Source organism: Pteropus alecto, unplaced genomic scaffold, assembly GCF_000325575.1.
Source record: "Pteropus alecto unplaced genomic scaffold, ASM32557v1 scaffold270, whole genome shotgun sequence".
In the NCBI taxonomy this organism is placed as follows: domain Eukaryota; kingdom Metazoa; phylum Chordata; class Mammalia; order Chiroptera; family Pteropodidae; genus Pteropus; species Pteropus alecto.
In genome coordinates this window covers 7,381,149-7,395,086 of record NW_006430735.1, presented here as the reverse complement: position 1 = coordinate 7,395,086, position 13,938 = coordinate 7,381,149, and the positions used below count along the sequence as shown (strand labels likewise).

Below are 13,938 nucleotides of genomic sequence, written 5' to 3'. Positions count from 1 at the left end.
TTGTTAAATGATGGTACCAGCAATCACGAAGTCGAGCATTATTAAGTGCTTTAAGATATTTCAGTGAAAATGTTACACCATGAAGCGCTTTCATTTCTATCATTGTTTTAAATATACCTGATCACCAAAATGTTTGCCTTTGAATAAACAAGCTTATAAAGTATCTTGTATCTTCTTTTACTCCCAGAAGAGTTCCGTTTATACAACAGAAAGTCACAGCTAAAAGACCTTCTTAAACATACAATAATTAATATTTAATGGGCCCCTTTATGAAGAGGACATTGCTCTGGTACTATCTCTAATCCTCACAATGTTTCTGCAAAATATGCGGTTTTATTCTTCATTCCACAGGTGATGAAACTGAGATTCAGAGCCATTTAAGCGATGTGCACAAATCTATATTATTTATAAGTGGAAGGCCTGGGATTCAAACTCGAGTCAGTTTTTCCCTCTCAAGGCCCTACAATATCAGGCCCTAGCCTATGATGGCTCCCATTTCTTATAGACAGTAGCTAGATGGTGTTCTGAAAGAGTTAAGTAAAATGTACCCTGTTTGTGACAAATGTCTGAAACTTGTTTTTATAACTTGGATTTAATTCACAAATAAAGAGTAATTATCAATATGTCACAGATGAAGAGCCGCATGTATGGATCAGTGTAATTTCTATTCCTTGGCTTATGGATGCAGTATGCCCCAGGGAGTTTCACAAATCCACATGGCATCTCCCAGTGCTGGGTGCTGTGTATGCCGAACAAAGTGTAAAACTCTTATGAGTTGGGATAGCTCACGACTGGTGACTATCTGAGGAAATTGATATAAAATTACCTTACCATATGTAGACATAGTTTCTTTTGTGAATCTGTTCTTAACACTTGATGGGGTGGGGCGGTGGGCGGACGGGGAGTGAAATACCACTTTTTGGTACTGGCTTTGTAGTTTTTGATGGATGTTTGTTTTTGGAAATGTTGCCCCAGAAAGGAAGAGGAACAGGGGTGTGGTTCTTTCTTCCTTTTGCTGTCCTCCCTTTGCCTTCTTGTGCTTCTGTTTCCCATCTGATTCCGTTTTACCGGTTTGCTATAATCCTTTGATGAAAAAGATCTAAGATGTTCAGACTAGAAGTTTTAAGACTTTAAATCGCATAAGACTACCGTTGGGGTAATTTTTTGGCCTGAATTTTGTGTATTTCCATTTTCTAGTATAAGCAAGGCGTGTGCTGTATACTGGGGATGTGTAACTTATACCTGTTCCACTTCCTTTACTTTTTTATCGGTCTAAGGAAACCTCTGCTTTGGGTTTGTTATGCATCCTGAAACAGACCAGTTATTAGTTAAATGATGGTTAGGCTGTGGTGGTGGTGAGATTTCTTAGGATATTCAGATATATATTAAAGAATGTGTCATGCTCTCATGAAGAAAATAGGCCTTACAGCTCAGCTCTTTTTCTTACTAGCTATGTAGCATTGAGTGAGTTATATAACTCATCAAGCCTCAGGTTTTTTTATCTGTAAAGTGGACATAAATAATAATACCTACTTTATAGAGATATTGTGCCGAGTAAATGAGATAGCACATTTAAAACATTTAGAACTGCGCCTGAGCCTGACCCTCAGTGAATATTAGTTGCTTACGTTTCATGCGGCAAAAAAAAGAGAAAACTAGGAGAGAGTGGAAATTAGGTGATACTAGGTTTGAGAAAAATGTTTTTATCATTTCAGTTCAGCATAGCAGAAATAGAGTTTGTCTAGAAAGCAGCGACCTGGCTTCTACTTCCAGCTCTGCCACTGGAAAACCGTAAAATCTTTGCTCTTAGCCTGTCAGTGTCTCAGTTTCCTCACCTTTAAAATGAGTAAATTGTGATGCATAGTGTCTATTTACTTATATAGTTTTGCATTCAGAAGATTTTTCTCCTTCCCAGGGTAGTCGATGGCTGTCAGTCAGCAGGGTGTAAGTCTCAGAGGCCAACAGCCAAGTATGGTAGACAGGTCTATTGTTAAGATATGCTTTTCCCTGTGCAACTATGTTTACATGTACATTTATATTCTTTGTATATTTGTCATGTGTCTGAGTATTTATGCACCTGCCCGCTTGTTAAAGTAAGCACACTAGCATACATTCATACATTTTTTTTTGTGGATATGTGTGTTTATATATAACATATATATATATATACAGTATGTGTGTATATATATAAATATATGTCTGTGTGTATGAGAAACAGATGCACTGTAGGCAGATAAAGCAGATAAATATAGATCCAAATAGAAGCAAAGCATATAAATATAGACGTTATATAGAGTGAAAGCTAGCAGATCAGCACCATTTCATTATTGCTTGAAGTCTGTAATAAAAGAGTTGAAAATCAGTAACTGACATTGAAATTATTGATTGAATGACACTGTCAGATCAGGAGGCATGGTGTAAGGTAAGACAATAACCTTTCTTTCAACTTTGAGGAGCAATTAGCAGGAAGATTTATTACTTTTAATTATTTGATTTATGGAAGTTTTTAGATGTTATGTAGTGTGGTGATTTTAAGAGTACAGATATGTCACCTTTCTTAAAAATTCTACCAAACAACAAAAAATAATACATAAGAAAAGAACACCTGTTCCAGTCCTGAGAAAGGACTTGACAAAGGTGACAAGATCCCTTTTATTCGCTGGTTGTGATTGGCAGCTCTTTCCCGTTTCTAGATATGGGCAGATGAGTTGGTTTCATTTTATATTATTTTTCACAAGCCGTCTGAAGTCTTTAAGGAAACCCTCCCAAAGGAGAAGTGTTGAAGCACAAGGCCAAAGTCACCATTGTTAAGTTATTTTTGTGGGAATGCTTACAATTGTATTGAGTGTGTGTGTGTTGTGTGAGTAAAACTGGGCTTCCATCTGCTACTTTCATGTCACTGTTTTCACCAGTCAAAATAATTGGTTGTGAGTTTTTGCTTTATTTTGTTTTGTTTTAGTGGAGAGGGTATTGTGAGTTACTTTTAGCAGATTCAAGTTAACTGTAAGTTTTTTTTCTTAATGCTGCAAGTTATATCTTGGTCATGTGTTTAAGCACCATATGTAAATAAGGAGTGTCTCCTCTTTTACCTCAAAACTCATCTTTTTCCCTAAACAGGTTGCATCTCTTCAGCTTTGTTGTAAAAACATCCAGAAAAGCTAAAATTTGAAGGAAGCCCTTGAAATTATGCAGATACAAATCCTTCTTTTGCCTATACCACATAACTGTCAAAGTTGTTGTTGCTTTTTCTGTTGTTTAGTTTACTATTACTCTTCCTTATGAGGATGAGAAAAGAAGGCCAGGAAGATATTCTAGTTCTCTTCTCTTTTATGCTTCCTTAAACCAGAAGTTAGTGGGTTTTTTTTTCCCCCTGCCCGTTCCCAATCAAATTTAGATTTGAGGAAGAGAAGGAGAGAAGGACAAAGCAATAGGACTCATTAAAAATTGTGGGATAAATTAGAGCTGCCTAAAGAGCTGTGAATTCATCCTTTCAAATCTGTTTAACTACTGGTACTTTGTTGTTAAGTTCTTTACCAAATTCCGATTTTAAAAATATATTTTAAAAAGTAGTCTTGAGGATAGTACATAACACACACATACACACATGTACACAATAATAAAATGTAAAAGATTTATCCCAGAAAACGGTATTGTATTGTATGAGAAAATGCACTGTACTTTCCACCTTATAAGTTATTTTGAAAGAATGCTTCATAACAATGGGTAAAGTTGGTAAAGTGTATAGTGCTTCAAACCATAGATTCTTCAAAACTATTGCTATTTACCTGATGAGTTCTAATGTTACCTTCAACAAGTATTTATTTATAAGATTATTACAAAATAATATATCTACATATAAAAGATTCAGTAAAGAAAAGTAGACTTTTGAAAAATAATCATTTGCTAAATTAACATAGTAAAACTTTATCATTAAATACACACACACACACACACACTCCTGTAGTTCTTTGTTTCCTCTTTTCCCTGCTTCACATGTTTACTGTTTAAATTTTGTCAAGTACTTTATATTAATTACCAGAAATTTTGGAAAAGAGAAAAAAATTGTATACACACGTATAGACACACATACGCACATATATTGAATTGTTAATGCTGTATTAATTATCTGATTTTATATGCATTATATTTTTTAAACTTTGTCTAGTATAAATCTTTAAAGGAATATTTATAAACACTTATACATCTGGTCTGATTTAAAGGTTCCTGGGAGATTATACATTTCTTAACCTATGACAAAGAACATTTTCCAAATATGCATTTGGAAAACAGGAACTTGTCAGAGCCAAGAACAAAGTAAGAACTTGTTTCTTTTGCGGAGTCATTTACCCTTCCCAGCTAGCTCTACTTGGAACATGTGGTGGCTCACATGGTTGGCATGGAGAATTTTTTTTTTTTTTTTAGTTAGATGGCTTCATATTCTGTCTGGCTTTGTGGTACATTACAGGAAATACGGACCTGAGAGTATATGATCCTCATCCTCACCTGCCCGATTTTTTAATTAGCTCTGTGTCCATAAAAAGGTTAGCTAATGGCTCTGTAACTAAGTTGCTAAGCTATGAAATTTAGACAACTGTTATTTACTTCACAGGGGGTTAGTATTAAATGGTTATATTAATGAAGTATGTGGCATGTAATATGTACTCAGTAAATGCTAGTCTCTTTCTGGCCTATTAATTTTAATTTATATATGTGATTTCCTCCTCTTATCCCTCCTCGCCACCATGGCATAGCATCATACTACACCCATTAGACTATACCCAGTATAGTGAATGCTAGAAAAATAGGAACAAGGGGTTTTAAAAATTATTAATTGTCTGCTATGCACCCTGAGAATGGGTGTCTGAGGAAAGGGATATAAGGAAACCAACAGGAATTCCTACCTCCTGTAATCGTAACATTTTCTAGCTAGCAGATAGATGACGAAGAGTAATAAATAAATGTTGGAGAGACAGATGAAAAGTGAGAGAAAGAACTTGAGGTCAGGAATGGGCATAAATGAGCTGGAAACAGAGGAAAAGTGATTCTCTCCGAAGGTCCAAAGGAAAAGAGGAGGAAGGAAAAGAGGAGGAAGAGGAGACAGGCTAATGATAAAAAATTAATATAAGTTAGATTTGAGGTGAGCATTTTACATAGCATAAGGATTCCTTATCTTACAAAAGAATTGTTTGAAATCTTCCTCTCTGATATTTAAAATAACATTCAATTTATACAACTTTGTGGAGAAGTGAATTGCGAGCTTTAAATATTGTCCTCAATCTGTCTCAAAATATATATACCCTTGTGAAAATTTCCTTTCCGAGCTTCAGAATCTTCATATATAAAATGAGGGGGCAAGGCAAGTTCTTATCCACTTTTAAGAATCGTTGAAATGAAAAAGCACGTGGGACGGTCTTGTTGACATATTGTCAGGATTCTTAATAAAGGAAGTTGCTGAAATTGATTAGATGATACCTCTGACGAGTTTTTTAAAAAAAATTTGGGGGGGGATATTTTGACTGAAATGTAATTTTTTGGTTCTACATGACTTAACGAGAAGGTATCCCTACTTTGTAAAAAGTGCTATGGCTAGCTACCATTGCTGGACTTGTTTTTAGTTGAATCTTCAACCGGAATCTTTGAGAGATTATGCTTGCAATTCTTTCTCTAATGGTCTTATTCTCCAATTAACTGAGAGATGGCATTTCTGATTTTCTTATCCAGATTTTTTTTTCTCATAAAACTCCTGTTTAACCAAGAAAATGGAAATCAGTATATTCTTGGGTGCCCTTCTATTAATTTAAATTTGCATAACCTAATCAAAACTCAACCTGCCTTGCCCTTCGACAAAAAGTTATATTCTCTCCCTTCACTAAATGGCTACATTCTTTTCAGTATTCTTTTTCAAGATGAATTATGTTGGTATCCCACGACTTTTCCTTTAGAATGTGTCCATGAAAATTAAAACGGATTTTTCTGTGCCCGAGACTGAAAAGAAAAAATGTCCAAAAAAGCTGGTGGAAATGCACACAAAAGTTTGCTGATGTTATCAGTATTATAATTTTTGTTAAGCTTTTTTCTAATAAAATGGAATTGAAGTCAACTGACCCTCAAACAACCGATATTTCCTCTACATTAATATTTTGTGTCTGCAGCCCAAGTACAGTCTTAGATTTCCTCTGAATCGCTTAAATATATTTTTCTGAGGCTTTTTTAGTATACCTTTCCTACAGAGATGCTTCTCCCATCTTCATTTTACTGTTGTAACAAATATTTGTTGAGCATAGAGAATGTGCCAAGCACTGTGCTAGGTGCTAGGGATAAACAGCCATAGGTCATTATAGCATTCCTGACAAACGGGTGGAGTCGTCAACTGTTTAATACTTTCTAAGCCAAAATGAGTGAAAAGAGATCGTCTGATGATCTTTTGTTCTTTCCTTTGGATGACCTCCTGTGAGGTCATCCTTCCCAGTCACCATTTACAAACCCACATCCAGGAAGGATACAAACTCGCTGTCTTGCTCTCTAGATGGCCACTAATAAAGAGAACTTCTGTTTCTCTTCCTCGCCTTCGTAGTTCTCAGCCATAGGAGGGCACTCAGGTACAGCAAGGCCCCGTGCCTAATGGCAGAATCAACTTCACCCTTCCTTTCTGGCCTAAGCTTTGGGAATTCATTGCATGGCAATGGGAAGCAGCGAGCAGCCTCTGAGGACTGGGGGTATCTATTATCATCCAGATCAAAAGTTAAATTTTACGTGTTCTCCATTGGCGTAAAAAGTTACTTAAATTTCTTTCACAAGTATTGTTCATCTGTTTAGAATCTTTCCTCATTTAGCCCTTTCCCCCTTCATAATCCTACATTGGGCTGTTCTGTTTAGCCAAGTAATCTGTGGCATTTTTTCTTCCGAAGTAAAATAGTGACCTATTCAAAGATCTCTAAATGCATTCTCTATGCATCTTTAAAGGAGATGGGTAAATAGAACATATTTCTTTTTGCCCCGATGTGTGCCTTGCAAATAATAATTGTGACTAGGTAAACTAGTTGGAACATAGCGCTGGCTATCACAGATACAAATTCACAAATGCATAGAGAAAATGATAATAGGTGCATATGGAGAAGTCTGACAGTTTAGTAGAATTGCTATCAAGTAATTTGACATCACCTGCCAGTAGTCCTCATTAGAAATAAGATTGGAATATTGAGGTCACTAGCTCATGCCCATTTTTCTGAGACCTGAACAATAACCAAAAGTCAGACCTAGAAGGAATAAGAATGAAGCTATTCCAAGCATTAGACTTGTTCCTGTAAACGAGCTCTTTCTGTCTCCCCTCTGTTCCCCCTTTATCCTCTCCCTGTTCTTCTCTTTCTCTTTTTCCCTCCCTCCCCCTCCCACTTTCGTTTAGTCTTCTGAATTCATTAGATGGCATAGTGTAAATCAATAGTAAACGCTAACCGCCTACTCTGTACTCAGTTACGCAACATCACAGAACCGGTACACAGAGACAAAAAGGGAAAAAGCACACACAGCCTTTACATTCAGAAGCTCTTGCATAATTTTACTTTTCCACAGCCAAAAAGAAAAAAAAAAGGAAATAACAGATGGGAAAACTTACAGTTTTTTTTCCCTTTTCTCAGACTGTTGAAAAGGGAGTGAGTTAGCATCTATGGCCTTTTCTAGTTGTCCTATGCTGCAGTGAAACATCCCATAAGTGTCGGTGCCTTAAATGACTTTAAAACAGAATTCTGTGCCCCTCAATGTGGTACATTTTTCAGGTAACATAAGACAAAAATTATTCTGAGGTGTTCAATGCTGGCTTGGATTTTACTTATTTTATGAAAAATCAACACAATTTAAAGTTTGAAATGAATTTTAAAATAGGAAGAGGATAAGATGGCTATGTGTGTATATGTGTTTTCATTTGAAATGTATCCTGATGTAATATTATGTAAAAATCCAGTTATATAAACCCTGTCTTTCTTTTGCTTTTACTTTGGGGGCTGTACAGAGCTCAATGTTTTGTTTGTTTTTTCCTCATGACAAAGTATGTTCAAACCCCAAAGTCATAATGAAAGAGAAAATATCTAGACACTACAGCAGACACACTTAATTCAAACTTCCTATAGATTTCATCCCATATGTAACAGTTCCATTTAAGAACCTGTAGTTTTCTGGATTCTCATTTAGTACTTTCTGTTACACCGTTCCCTGGAACACTATTTGATTCATTGTACAGCCTTTAAGTCTCAAATGTATTATAAAAGTTTATTTCCCTCTCTCTCTTTGTAGCCCTTCACCCCTTTCCCATGCACCCCAACTTTTTCATTGGAGTAACTCTCTTCCCAGCTTAAATGGAACATAGATTTGTATGGGGTTTATCAGTTTTCCTTCCCTGTCGTAATAGTTTGTTTCACTTAATAGTTTATTTGACTGATGTCCTCTGGGAACCAGGCATTTGTCTAATGAGGGAGGTCAGAGTGATTTTCAGTTTTGTTCTTCATTTTTAGTTTCTGCCTAGAAATCGTTATAAAATAGGTACAAAATAACAGAGAACACAGCACAGCATTGTTAGGTATCTGCCAGAAGAAAGTTAGATCAGGTGTGTGAGGGGTGGTGGTGGTAGTTCTGATTGTTCTTCATGCATTTAAGAGAAGATGAAAGTGGGCAGGAGAGAGAATGGATCTGTATGGGATCTACTGAGACACTTCATCTCTTTGTATTTGGGATCAGTATCATTCCTTTAGGTCATACTTTAGTTCTGGATGGTAAGGTCATATGAAATTGGTTTGATTTTCATGAAGGTAAAAGGTGAGTTTTCCTTTAGTTTGTAAAAACACATTCAGGCTATTTCCTAGTTTAACTTTCTTTTATGTGTTAGAATTTAGGATTCCTTTGGTATGGAAAAATCTGGTGCATAAAGATAAAAATCAAAGCCAGGAGAGTTTTGTCTGGGTTTTTAGGTTTTATTGTCTGAATGTGTGGCTCTCTGTTGTAACAACTAAGTGATCAAGATCATTGGGGTTATCGTGTCTCTATTTGTGACAACATGGAGACATCTTTTGTAGTCTTAATAAGAAAAATGACTAAGCTAGTATATATTTTTTAAGTATTTTATAAGTACATTTTCTTTCTGTTTTTTTTTTTTTTTTTTTTTTTTTCTGTCTTTAACAGAATCTATAGCTCAGGAAAATTTGTGAAAAAATAATGAAGATTGGTCAGAATACTCTGTCTCTAACCAGGCAATGATATTCATAAGTATATTTTTCCTCAGTATCCCTCTACGTGGGTGATAGCCAAGTTTGGATTCCAGTACGCAATTTTGTATGTATGTACCTGATTATCAAAATGAATTCTGAACCATGTAAAATATATTCTTTATAATATAATTTTAACATGATTAATCATCTGTAACCAAGCACTTATTTTGGTGTGTAGTTCTATATACAGGAAGCAATTTAGAGTACCCTGATTTTTAAGGTTGCCTGGATTTGAAAGAAAATTTAGAACTCAGTTTACAGGGTAACATTTTCTTGGTTGTCAAAAATAGTTGGAGGCATCTGGTTATCGAAGAAATAGAGGAAAATGTCTTTGAATAAAAGCATCTTTGAACTTTTTTCCCGCCTCAGTTTGCCAGAATAGCTTTCATTTTCATCTTGGTTGATTTTAACATTCTCTGAACCACACTTAGGACAGAATTGACCTTTCAATGTCCAATGAATGCCAACTAATTCATTTCAGCCCTTGTTTTCAATTGTAACCACAGCTCTGGGAACTTATAGGCTACTTGTAGTTTTTCTTTAACAGTATGAGATCCAGGCTTAGGAAAGGCTGGCAGGCCTAAACTTTGTATTTCCAGGGCATGCAAGAAGCTAGAGAGAGTTTTAAATATTTCCTAATTTTTCAAAAGTCCTTCACAACTATTTCAACTTTGCTTCTAGTTGCTGTTAGCAGTAGTAATAGATACTTTTAAATGTTGTGTCAAGAATCTCAGTCACTGATTTACCTTCTCAAACAGAATCACTCTAATTGTGCCTGGCATATAGTAGCTGCTTCACATATATTTTACGTATTTTGATGAACTGGTGAAGGCAACTGCTGTATTCGTTCCCTCATGGTGCTTATGTAGATAAGCAGTAAACCATGTGAGCAATAAGGGATAAGATGAAATAGGATACAGAGATCTTCAAGCTTCAGAAATGGGTAGTCCATTCCATTTTGTAAGAGAACTCTTACTATCCTGTCTCTGTCTTTATAAAAGCAACAAATTGCACAAAGCAATTTTATATTTTTCCTAGAGCTCCTGAGTGCTGCATAAACCATTGGATCATTTAAAAAACAATTTTTGGCAGGCTACTTTGGTGATCTCATTAAGTTTCATATGCAAATGCGTTAGGTACTTATGATTGTGGGTCTCAAATATACTCCCCTTCCATTCTGCCACAGGGTCCTTTGAATCTTGGCTTTTCTCATTTTCTCTGGACAATTATATTCAAGACTTCTTTTATTTGTATAGGTCCTAGGATGATAATTATAGACAAATTTTACCTGGAGTTCTTTTATGTAGCATTTCATTACTTTTACCTACAATAATTTCTGATCTTTCTAAATCTATTTTGACTTGTTAGCTATGTTGGTTATTTTTAAGGCTTCATTCTGGTAGTAATATTGAGGATGGGAGGTGATCTATGGCTTCTAAATTATAAAAGCAGTGAGAAGACAAGCATCTGGAATTATTGATAGACTGCTGCTTGTTAGGCAAGCAATTTTTAAAATGCAGATTATATAATATTTGGGGATTTCGTTGCTCCACAGTAGAAGCTTTTAAATGTTAATTTGAGGTTTGTTTTTTTGCTCCGTGACTTAACATAAAAGGTTTTGGTTTGAAAAGGTTTCAGTTCACTCATTCCATTTGTCTTATGGGACTAGGAATGTAATACTGTACATTTATTTATACTCATGAAGGAGGATAAAGCCAGTAACTCACAACTCATGAAACCAGGGGAAATAATCCATAGCTTGTTCTCCAACCATCGCCACAATTTTTATATCCAGAGCACAAGTAACAAACAATTAAAAACAAGGAAAAACCAGTTTTTTTTATTTACAAAATGTTTAATCAAAAGTACAGAAAGTTCAAATGGAGCTGCAAATCCTGGTGGTTCACAATGGTTTGTTGTTGTTGTTGTTTTTAACAGACCATGGATAATTAACCATAAAACATAACTTTCTCGACACAAGTTACAGTGAATTGCAGAAATGGGCAGCAAGTCATTCACAACTGTTAAACATGTAGACAGTTACAAAAGCTGCTCTCTCAGAGCACAGTTGTATTTTCATTCTCAAAGGGAAGCATCTTTTACTTTTATAGAGTATCACCAAGTCATTGTCCCAAAGTGAGAAGTAAGTGGGTTTTTTTTCTATGACTGCCATGTTGTCATACATATATTAAATACTTACCTAGTATTTACAGTACTCTTTTTATTTCAGAATGTTTCACCATCGCTAACTGAATAGTCTTCACACAACATTGCTGTCTGGTAAGTAACTTTCATTATCTCTAAATGGCAGTATAAAATATTGAGGTGAAAAGAAGTCAAATATATTTCTCTCAATCTTGGAAAGAATTAGACCTAAAGGCGTGGTGAGTCCAGCACCTACCTCAAAGACAGAACATATTTTGATGTTGGTGAAGGGTGTATGTTTCATATTCTGTTGGTTCATTTTGAAATATCATCATTTAGAATGGTAAGAACCTATGATCCCAGAACCTATTGTCACAGAACATTTTGCAATGCTTTTGCCACATAGGGGTGGAGGTATTCAAAGGATTTGTTTGGAAGACTCTCCAAAGATTACGTGTGTGTGTGTGTGTGTGTGTACATACACACACACACACACACACACTGTATTTCCAAAGGTGACACCTATGTGGACAAGAGAGGGTAATGTGGTGAAGTTGGGCACTGATATTTCCTGTGTAGAACATCAGATTCTTTGGCATTAAGCAGACGCAGAACTCTCCAAACATATTTTGTGATGCTTTGAACTACCTATTCATTATTCTGCGGCGTGATGCAAATTTGAAACGTGCTTGCTTCATTTGGATCAATCTTAAAATAAATACGATTGCTCTTTTTACACCCACAAACAGAAGGGGAATATGTCCTTTAAGAATGTGAAATCCCCTCCCATTCCTTTACCTGTTAAATAAAAGGACCAAGACCAGGGCTGCAGTGAGCCTAAGTTCGAAACTTTGAGGTCTATATGTGTTTTAGGGAGAATTTGTAAAGCTTCAAAAGGTTGGTATTGTGGCCTTCTCGAATTCTTGAGATTTCAGTGGCTGGGAGGAGGGTGCAGGTCAAGACTGAGGGAGTATTGGTAGGGCAACATGAAGTCAGAAAGCCTGAAAGAGCTGAGTTCGGTAGAGGTTGGCCTGCGTTGAAATGCACTGGCAGATGTACTGGAGAGGGAGGAGCAGGGAAGGGGAGACTTGCCTGGCATTTGACAAGATTCAGCCTGGCTCCAGCCAGGCCTATTTAGTCATGAACATCATATTCATCCAAACCTTTAAAAAGTTATACTCTTGACTTCACTTTATATGAATGTGCATAAAATGAGGAAAATAATCTCTTGGAGTAATAAAGATAGCTTTCTAACAAGGACTTTCCATATCCGTTGCACTTAATCCATAGTTGTCACTGTATTTTTATCTCTAATTCTGTTGCACATCCATCTCTGCCTCTGTGAACATATCCATCTTGCTAGTGAAGGCCACAAGCCTTTAGGATTATAACTCCCTCTCCCTCCCAACTCCCACGCCCATGCTTTACTTGTTATGCTCCTCCAAAAGAAGCTCATATCTGCATGAGTGTCAGGAGCTCAAGAAACAGGCTTACTTGGTACCTTTAGTTTGTGGCTCCCATTGCATTCGTGGCAAAATGATCTCATCACAAAATGGCCTGAATTTCACGCTCTTTCTGGCTTGCAAAGAAGCCAGTTCCTCCCCTATGTCTATGTAACACACAGAAAGCTCTTTATGTTTCTATGATCAGATAAAATCTGAACTGATGTTTCTTTTCCTATGGGTATATTTCCCTTCTAGGTGTGAAGATTTAAAGTATCAGGGTGATGCTGTGTGTTTGCAGTTTCTCTGTTTTAGTAAATGAAAAGCTCCTTGGGAAAGGAGAGCATATCTTATCTGCTAATGAATAAATATTTATTTTCATTTTAAAATGATACATGCTCATTAAAAATAATTTGCAAAAACACATAGGAGTAAAATGAAGAAAAATTAAAGTAATTATTTCTATAATTTAAATCCAGTCATTAATAACCATTTGATATATTTCCTTACTCTCATTTTCCCCTGAGGACATATTTCTTAAAACATGCTGTAATCATACTTTCTATATAATCTTGTGTCCTGCTTTCAAAATTTAACCTAAGAATTCTACATGTAATTACACAGTTTTTATGAACGTCATTTTAAATAATTATACTACTCATGAAGAATAGCTTACTTAACCTAAATGTCCAATAAGAGCATTTTTCGTCTATTGTTTTCTGTCTTTTGTTTTACTTTTTACATTTTCACAATATCTTGCATATAAAGAGTAAATGAATCAATCCATAAATAACGAGTGAATGAATAAAAGTTCAAATCAGTATGTATTTTGAAAATTTTTACTGTGAAAAATCTAATATACATTAATGTAGGCAGATTATGACATTGAACTCCAATGTACTCGTCACCCAGCTTGCACACTGATTAACTTATGACCTATCAATCTCCCCTACTATAGCCATGTTATTTTGAAGCAAACCCAGACATCATAACATTTAGTCTATCAATATTTCAGGCTCATCAGGACTCTTATATGTTAATGTTAAAAACATTCAAATAAATAGTTCTAATCATTGTATACAGTAGTATTTTTCTTC

The 13,938-nt window shown here is 35.6% G+C and overlaps 1 protein-coding gene across 8 annotated transcripts in view; it reads left to right on the top strand.

Moving 5' to 3' along the window:
• The window catches only part of ZBTB20 (zinc finger and BTB domain containing 20), a 396,848-nt gene that overhangs the window by 50,629 nt on the left and 332,281 nt on the right, over positions 1 to 13,938 (top strand). For all 8 annotated transcript variants that reach the window (XM_025051370.1, XM_025051352.1, XM_025051329.1 and 5 more), the window contains one exon: positions 11,485 to 11,534. The gene's annotated coding sequence lies outside the window, so the exon portion shown is untranslated. The remainder of the gene's footprint in view (positions 1 to 11,484; positions 11,535 to 13,938) is intronic.